Below are 9,819 nucleotides of genomic sequence, written 5' to 3' on the forward strand. Positions count from 1 at the left end.
CCAGACCCATAAGCCACTACAGTCTTCTTTCTCAAGGTTTCAATTATGTTTCAAATTGATGTTAAAAAAAGGGGTAACCAATCATCAAAAATTGTTCATCTGACCAGAAATTGCATGTAAAAGAGTTGTAGACCTGACTATAACCACCATCGATTAGATTGCCATGCTATCCACATCAAATACGGATGCTTGAATAAACGATTTGGTTCATTTTGGGTGAAATATTTAACCGTTTTACATACATTAAATGGCGTTTAATCAGCAGAGTTTGCATATTGTGAAAGCAGCGTTATAAACAGACATGAATGTGAAAGACGCCTGGGAAAATCTGAAGAGTTTTGAAGCATTTTCACTGTTATTAATTTTACACTTTAGTTTTAATTATCAAACAGGTCAGATGGACTCTCTTGATACCACCTTAAATCATCCACTTACTTTGTAATGCACAATTTGGTTTGTTTTTATACAGGGGGTTCCTGTTTACACAAAACGGTGACGCATAACCCCGTGTGAGGTGACTGTGTGAAATAAATATTCCCATAAAACACACACAGACACACACCCACACACACCCCTAATCAGGACCCACTAACCTTGTTTTGTTCACGTTAAGGCTCTTTTCCTAATTGAGTTAAAGCTGCTCAATAAAACCCTCCTGCTGTGTCCTGATGGAGTCGAACCGTCGGTTCTCCTGAACCCAAATAATGCAGCTTCAGCTTTATGTGAACTGAGAGTTTGGATTCTTTGTATTTCCGCAGTTCCTTTGTTTGCGTTTGAGGCTTTCTTTTTGCCAATTTTTGTTTGTCTTCTGATATTTTTGCAGTTTTTCAACTTTTAAGGTGCGACAAGATGCTTTAAACTGACAGGTGAACTGCCTGACATCGCTAACAGGCACCCTGATTGCTAACAGGGTGCAGCTGGGAGGGAAGGGCAGACAGGCAGACTGAGGGAAAGTTAAAAATGAAAACTGGCAGCTGATCTGCACTTCAATGAAATGGCAAATAAGGGAAAAGGAGCAATCAAACAAAATCCAATACGCAAAAAGAACACATACCATTATTTATTAGAAACATGGATGAATTATTAAATGTAAATCACAGTTGTAATCTCAGTGCTACTTTTGGTCCTGCAGAGACTCTGTGTTTTACTTTATTTAGTCGATTTATTTTAGTCTACAGCATCAGAGTGAGACATTATTACCATTTCTGTTCAACCTGCAGAAAATGAAGACTTCATCCTTCTCCAAAAGACTGATTCCAGACCTTCTATACTCCTCTCCTCTGGACTTTGGGCATCCAGTTGGTAGTGCATCTTGTTTGTCTCAAAACTCCACTGTTATGACATTTGTGCTCCATCATATTACAAACAGGCAGAGTGGGTGCTGGCAATGCCAAACCACTAATGGTTGTAATTGTTAGCAGTTGTTTAGGCTGCTTGGGCTAAACACTATCCGTGTATTTCTATGAACATGCTCCTAAGTATATCTTTGTGTTCGCTCTCATTTGCAGAGACGTAAAACTCCTTTCTGCAAGGTTTTAACCTTTAAAACGAGTTTTTTGTAGCTCACTTTTTGCATATTTACATATTTAAGATCAGTCAGGCTTTAAACTAAGGCAAAAAAGAAAACAATCAGAAAAACATAAAAATGGTTTATGCATGATGTTTACATTTATTTAAAAAAAACAAACAACCCAATCCAAACAAATCTGGTTCTGTGTGAAAATATAATCTCGAATCAACCGTGATTTAACAACAGAATCTGTCTGACAACATGAAGTAGACGAAGAAATCTCAAAAAGAAACGCATCAAATTAACACATCTGACCTCTATCAGTCTAGAAATCCACTTCTAAGACTTCAGGACCCCCCATTGAGAGCCATTACTCTCCAATGGCATAAACAAAAAACAATTGTGAACCCTCCTGCCTATTAAAAAAAAGACTCCACTGGAGCATCCATGACTCACAAAACAACTCAGAATAACATGTGAAGCTCTGCAGATGTCACTGGCCTCAGATCATGATTCAACAATAACAAAAGGAGACCGAGGAAAGATTTCCTCCATGGGACAGTTCCTCGGCAAAAACCACTCCTGTTCCAAAGAGACACTACAGACGTCTGGACTGATGTGGACAAAGGAAGCTGCTTCAGAAACAGTCAAACACGGTGGTGGTAGTGTGATGGTGTTGCGCTTCTTCGCTCCTTTAGGACCTGGGCAACCTTCTGTTGCAGGATGAGACCATGACTTCTGCTCTTTGGGCAGAAAATCCTGAAGGAAAACATCCAGCCATCAGTTTGTGACATTAAGCTGAGGCACATTTAGGGCATCCAAAGGCAGAGTTGGGTAGAAAAGTTACATTTACTTCAGTAACTTTTTGAAAAAAAAAAAAAAAATTACTTTTATACTTCTACGAGTAGCTTTACCATGCCATACGTTATGCTACGACTACGTGAGTAAACTTTCTGGATACTCTACCCACTGTGAATAACTTCTTAAGGAAGAACAAACATGTTTTAAGCAAAAATGCACGCAAACTTTCATATTACTCAAGTTACATTAAAGTTTGTGTAATGATCTGAAACATTTAAATGCAATACCAGGAGGAATCTATTATTTGAAGAAATAAAAATAGGGTAAAAATTAGATAGAGTGTGAAAAAAGGCCATTCTTGAGAGACATTTAACCAAAAAGGTAAAAGTTTGGTCAATTCATGTGCATCGTATTACAATACAAAGTGGGAATGACATCAGCATGTATCTAGGAAATTCTTGCTGCCATGAAGAGAGGTCAGTTTAAGTTTTCGTTTGAGAATATTGGACGGGTTCAGGTGCAGGAAACCGGGCAGCTGAAGGAAATAAACAGAACTTTATAAACAATCCTTAATATGCTGCACATGCAGGAAGTCCAGGTAATGCAAAACAGAGTTCTGTGTGATAAACAGAAAAAAATAATGCAACCTGTAGGCTTTAGGCAAGGATACGAAACATGACGTAAAATCTGCAAACCCAAAAAGAGGAGCAAAGTTATCAAAATCAAATCAGACAAAAATAGAGAAACCATTCAGAAGCCGAAAGTTGTCTAAGGAAAATCTATGTTCTAATATTTTCCCCTGACTGGATTTTCTTCACTTTTCCAGAATCGATGCTTGAGGAGGAAACAAACAAACAAACAAAAAAATAAGGATGCATTTTTCCACTTTTAAGCAGAAAGAGCAGCACACACACGGAGAGAACGGGGGTGAGGGGGACGTACAAGTTTTCCTGGAAGCCACTCTCCTCAAGTGCATCGAAATAAACTTCAAACACTCTCGGCTGCTTGTGGTGTTCGGTGTGAGGGAAGACATGCAGTAAAGCATGCTAATCTGTCGGCCCGTGTGGCGCTGTGGGGTAACAGCCGGTGCCAATCCAACCCAGTAACGGTCCAGCAGGCCGCAGTGGGAGCCAGCGGAGGAGGAGAAGGAGGGGAGGAGCGTGAAATCCCAAACACCTGGTAGCTCTTTCTGTACAAGAATCCGCAGCTGGTGCCGGGAGCCCGCAACCATTTGCCCAGCTGTGGTTCTTCGACGACTAGACTGGTTTACAATGAGGCAACACCAGTACTTACTCCGTCTGAGTTTGTTTAGAGGACAAAAAAAAGAAAGAAAGAAAAAATCAGCTGAGGTCCAATCAGTGTCAATAACTTATGTGAAACTGAACGAATACATGTAACACAACTAGCTTTTGTTTGACTTCATGCGTTGAGAAAATCATGTCAAGTCATCAGCTGCAATGGTTTCTAAGTCAGCTAAGTTGGCAGCCAGGAGTGTCTGTAAACTTGGCCATTTGCAATTTGCCACAAATATCAAAGATCAAATATCAAGGTGGAAGATGATGCTGAGCTTTTTGCCCTGTGTGCAAACAGGTGCCATTTTACGTTAAGTGTTTCTCTACTGCAGGGAAGATAATGACTACTCATAACTCAACCGACTGACTCTGATGACATAGATCTTCCAGAGCTCTTAAAAAACGTCTCTCCTAAAGTCCTTTAAACTCCACAATAATCAGCTTTCAAGATAAGTTCATTTAGCAATAAATATTTGGCTGATGACTAAGAATTTTGCTTCTGCACCCGTTTCCTGTTTTCCAACCAATTGTGACAATAGTATTAATCAGCAGTCGTATAAAGCAGTTTTTCATCCTTTCCTATACTTTTTTTTTGGAATGTATTGGAGTTAAAAGGGAATTTTGCTGTTTAGAAACCACAATAGACGAACCACTTCTGAAGATTACCATCAACACCCTTTAAGATTTAAAGGAGACAGTTACTGAAGAAGAAAAATGCCACTTCGTAGAGCTTGTGGACATATATTTGGATGTCTGAGCTTAAAAATGAGAAGACCCCCCCCCGCCCTTCATAACCATGTCATTTTGTTTTTCTGTCCTTCCAGGATGGAAAGCATTTCTGTGACTGAGCATAAATTTGTTCCTCAATGTAGAGCAAAATAGGGAATTTTATTTCATTCCAGCTTTTTAACCTCAAATCTTGACATTTTCCTGACCTCTTGGGGGTAATTTCAAACTTTTGTCTCTTCCTTTTCTTATTTTAACCTACTTTAGAGAAAATGAGTTAATACTGACAGGTAATTTACAACACCCTTAACGCTAATGAACTCCGAAATCTTGAAAATCTTTAAATTGAATATATCTAATCAATACCGGGGGAGTCACTGATTTTCCAGAATCTCTGTGCTAAAATTAATATCGGTCCTGTTGGTATAAACTTTTTGTATAACGAATCCTTGTATGGAGCTAAATTGGGGACATAATGTTTGCTCAAAAGGAAAAAAAAATTAAACAGAAAAATGATCTTGAAACTGAAAAGTAGTTTTGACAATTTTTTAAGTTTCAAAATTGTATTTTTCCCAATTTCAAATTTTTATTTTCAGCTTCAATTTATTTTTTAGTTTCCAAATAATTTTTCAGTTAAAATTTTTTGTTCAGTTTCATTTTTATTTATTTATTTTTTACTTTTGAACTAACTTTATGGGCCCAATTTAGCTCCATACTTCTGGTATTCATGGGTGTTATGAACAACAACTAACCAAATAAAGTAACACTAAAGCCCTCTTTAAAAACACAGCATATACACCGTGTTCCAAATTATTATGTAAGTGATATTTTCTCAGATTTTCTTAACTGGTCAATGCAACTGCACAATTCTTGCATCCATTGAACTTGTGAGTTTGTGGAAAGTTTCTGCTTGAATTTCTCTGCAGGATGTCAGAAAACCTTCCTAGAGCTGCTGTTTTGATATGAACTGCATTCCACCCTCAGATCTTCTGCTTGAGGAAACTCCAAAGGTTCTCAATAGGGTTGAGGTCAGAGGTCAGAGGAGGATGGTGACCACACCATGAGTTTCTCCCCTTTTATGCCCATAGCAGCCAATGACACAGTGGTATTCCTTGCAGCATTCATTGTCATGCATGAAGATCATTTTGCTACAGAAGGTACGGCTCTTCTTTTTGAACCATGAAAGAAAGTGATCAGTCAGAAAGTCCTTATACTTTGTTGAGGTCATTTTCACACCTTCATGGACTCTGAAGGGGCCGACCAATGATTCTCTCCCCATGATTTCGGCCCAAAGCATGACTCCACCACCTCCTTGCTGATGTCACAGCCGTGTTGGGACGTGGTGGTCATCCACCACCAATCCACTACTGCGTCCATCTGGACCATCCAGGGTTGCACAGCAGTCATCAGTGAACAAGTCTGTTTGAAAATTAATCTTCATGTACGGCTGGGCCCACTGCCACCGTTTCTGCTTGTGAGCTCTGGTTAGGGGCCCAATAGTAGGTTCATGCACCACAAGCCTCTGGAGGATCCTCCACCTTGAGGTTCCAGAGGAAGCAGCAGCTTCAAATAACTGTTTGCTGCTTTGTAAGGACATTTTAACAGCTGCTCTCTTAATCTGATGAATTTGTCAAACAGAAACCTTCCTCATTCTGCCTTTATCTGTACAAACCATCTTTGTTCTGAATCAGCCACAAATCTCTTCACAGTACGACAACGCTTCAGTTTTCATTAAATATCTAATGTTTTCATACCTTGTCATACGGCACTACACTATCTGATGATTTTCACACCAGCCAAAAAGTATTTCAAATAGCATTTTGTCGACGTATTTCAGCTTACCAAGCTGCATTTGCTTTCAAATATTTCAGAAACGATGCACAAAAAAAAAAAAATATCAGCAAATTTTCCACAAATAATTCGGAGTCACATTTCACAGGAAAATTCTCAGTCAGCCTTGTTTAACATGAAATGTATCAATAGCTCTGATTGTCCTAAACACACGCCTCTGACTTGGGCGCCATGTTCTCTCGCGCCTTTAAAATTTCGGAGCGCGACAAAAAGAAACGACAGGCTGAGTCGTGTTATTTTTATTTATTTAGCTTTTATTTCTGTCCCATCTGATCGAATTGAAAAAGTCCATGAGAAAATAATAATAAAAAAAAGTCCTCACAACGATCTGTTTTAAAGTCATTGTCAAGATTACAGGCACAGGATTAAGCAACAGCTATAAAAGATTTATTCATCTTTGTGCTTTCCTTTTATGCTCACATTTTTCCCAGGCGTGTCAATAAATGAGGTGATGCATTTCCTCACCAAACCATCCAGTAGAAACCTTCTCAGGGAACTTAAATCAATATTAGGTGGATTTAACACGTTAAATATTCTCTTAGCTGCAGCAAACAAAATCATTTTTTATGAAAACTTGTTGATTCGTTTCAGAGAAAACCAAGACATAACCAAGAATGAGTCCATTTGTTGCACATAAATGAGGAGCTAGCTCCATAATTTGACATAAAATCCATTTGGTGGCAAGTTTTTGTGCTTTCCACAAATGTAGCCTTTTATTACTCGAAATGGGACATTAAATTATCCGATTCCAGACTGTTAGAAGCTAAAGCCGTATTAATTTGGAATTTTCTTTTTCATTTTCCCCTTAAAGGGATTTGCTTTGAGTGTCTTTTTGTGGGTGTAAAAATGTTACTGGCTCAAAGTAACGCTATTTAGTGGCGCACATCAAAACCCGCCGCTCTGCCAATAATGCGGCATAGCTGCTATAATTAAATGTTTGTTTTTCAAGGAGATGTGATGTGGTTGTTTGCTGACTCGTTTCATCTTCGGTTGTTTTCTGGGTGTGTTTTACCATCTGTGTGTGTGTGTGTGTGTGTGTGTGTGTGTCAAAGTTGTCAGGGCTTTGTGTTGCCATGTTCGGCCGATGGCAGAGAGAACAAGTCGGTGCTGTTAATCCTCACTTTGCCTGCAAACGCATCTCTAAAATTTCCTGAAAAAGTCATTGCCCCTTCCCAAATTTGTTCTTTTTCTGCTGAAACCTTTCAGGTCAAACAAACAAACAAACAAAAATAATATATATATATATATATATATATATATATATATATATATATATATATATATAATACTACACTGTCTCAGCTGTTTATCAATTTCTTTAGCTCAGGGAAAGATGTGTTGCCATTTGAAAACTTTAAGCTCAAGTGATTTTGTTTCCATTCTATGGGTCTGGGATTAATCAGGACTCATAAAACTGAACAAAACACATTTTGGTTATCAGCTAATTCATGACTTAAGAAAGAAGTATGGAGGGTGGTGAGGGTTCAGAGGACGACCATAAAATCGGATAAAATCGATGCACCTCTGCATCGATTTTATCAGACATAGATGCACACACACTCATGCATCTTTTTGGACTGCGACACAAAGATTTTCACAACTCATTACCATTCACACACCAGACATGTCTGGTAAATCATTGTTTTTAAACCTAATTCAACAACTGAACTTGTTCTACTTGGTTGTTTTTCAGAACATTCAATCCAGGAAGTGCTTTTATTTTTGAAGAACCTACATAATTTTCTAAACCAACAGCGAGAGATTTAGGTCATTGAGTCATTATTGGACCCTAAACAGAATTTATTCTGCACAATTTTAAACAACACTGATATGAAGTTCATTAAAACAAATGACTGCATCTGCATCATAACATTTCCGTCTCATACTTTGCAACGTTTCCTTTCTTTTCGTTTCGAGTCTTATTTAAGGAGTTTCTTGAGCTTTGCTGAGCTTCAGCGGCCGCAACCTCGTCTGTTATGGTCGTGCATCACAGTAAATGTCGCAAATGTGCCACAATCCAGTGGGAATAATCCCTAAAAGCGCGTCATCCAGAGCCGCGTGGACGTTTTTTAATAGAGTTGTCGCAGAAAAATCTCGAGTAAAAGCCGAAAAACAACAGTTCGCCGAGCTGTTTCCTCTCGACTTGCCGTACCTGCTCACTGTGTTCAGTCCACGCGAGATTAACTCAGAAAACCTCCACAAACATCACGCGCGAGCACTCCGAGCCATGTGTTGCGTTCAATGGTGTGTAAAGTGCTGCCACTGCGAGTATTAGCCTGTTTATCAGAGTGTATATTAACGTGCTGCAGTGCAGGAGCTGAGGAAACCGTGTGTGTGTGTGTGTGTGTGTGTGTGAACACTTTAGCAGGGGATCACAGGTGTGGCTGCGAGCTCCACGGAGAGCCTCCTTACCCATATAACCTGAACACCCCCCAACTGGGGCATCCTGGGTGATATCAGCCCATGGAGCACCTGCGTCCCTGTCCCACAGCTCGCTCTCTCTCTCACACACACGCATACACACACCTCTAATGGCCATGTATCAGCTCGCCATACGGCTCTAATAGCCAGCTGTGTGAGCAGGAAAGCGGTGGAGCGTACCGGCACTCACTGATGAGTTAACTGATCTCAGATTAGTTTTCATCACACTAAAAAACAGCCGATGAACACAAGGAAAAAGCGACATGAGAGCACAAATACTTCACGCAACGTTTACATGACACGGAGCTCATGGACTTTTACCCTTTAAAACTCCCCATTTACTGTTCTCATTTCCTTTCCACATGCTTTTTTTATTTTAAAGTTAAAAGTATACAACACATTTGTATTTTAAATCCAATATCACTGGAAGTCTGTGTATAAAAGTTGGAAGTGGTATGAAGGCTTGAGCTAATCTATTGTTCCTTAATCTGCTCTGAAGAGACAGCTACAGATTACAGAGGACCTCACACGCCAACCTCCTGGCTCTCCAGCACCAGTGTGAAGAAGTAAAGCAGCATGTTCAAATTGTTAGCAGGTGTTCTGGCAAGTCAAGAAGACAAGAAGCTGCACACAGTTAGCAGGACTCATAAATTAATCCCTTCCTAATGATTCCCAGATCCGATAATTCAGCACAGACATCCACAAAGCTGAAGATTTACTCCTGTTGTGAATCACAGGTATGATAGAGAGATACAGTAGAAGTTGAATTAATCTCACTTACTGGTCATAGTAGAACCTTTAAATAAAGAAAATAAAATAAAAAGAAGAAGTGGAGCCTTTTGATATTCAGTTTTATGCAAAAAAAAAAAAAAAAAAAAAAAAATGTTATGGGAGATTAAACATGGCTGAAAAATCCACCCAATGGCAGCGAACACTAGTGTATATTTGGTTTGTGTATGGTCAGAGGCCACACATTCTTCAGATTTACTAGTCATTTTACAGTTTGTGAGCCTTAAGTTATGGTTTGTAACGAGATCAAGAGCAGAATGAACATTTATATGCAGAACTATTTTTTTAAAAACATTTCAACGATCAGATACTCAAATTCTGTTGAGGAAAAAAGTTCAAATTATGGGTTCTACATGAAAATTTCATATTCAGTTTAAACCATTTGGCTTTTTAATGGTGAAATTTAATTGAAAAGAGGAAACCAAACCA

This window comes from Xiphophorus couchianus, chromosome 22, assembly GCF_001444195.1.
Source record: "Xiphophorus couchianus chromosome 22, X_couchianus-1.0, whole genome shotgun sequence".
Lineage (NCBI taxonomy): Eukaryota > Metazoa > Chordata > Actinopteri > Cyprinodontiformes > Poeciliidae > Xiphophorus > Xiphophorus couchianus.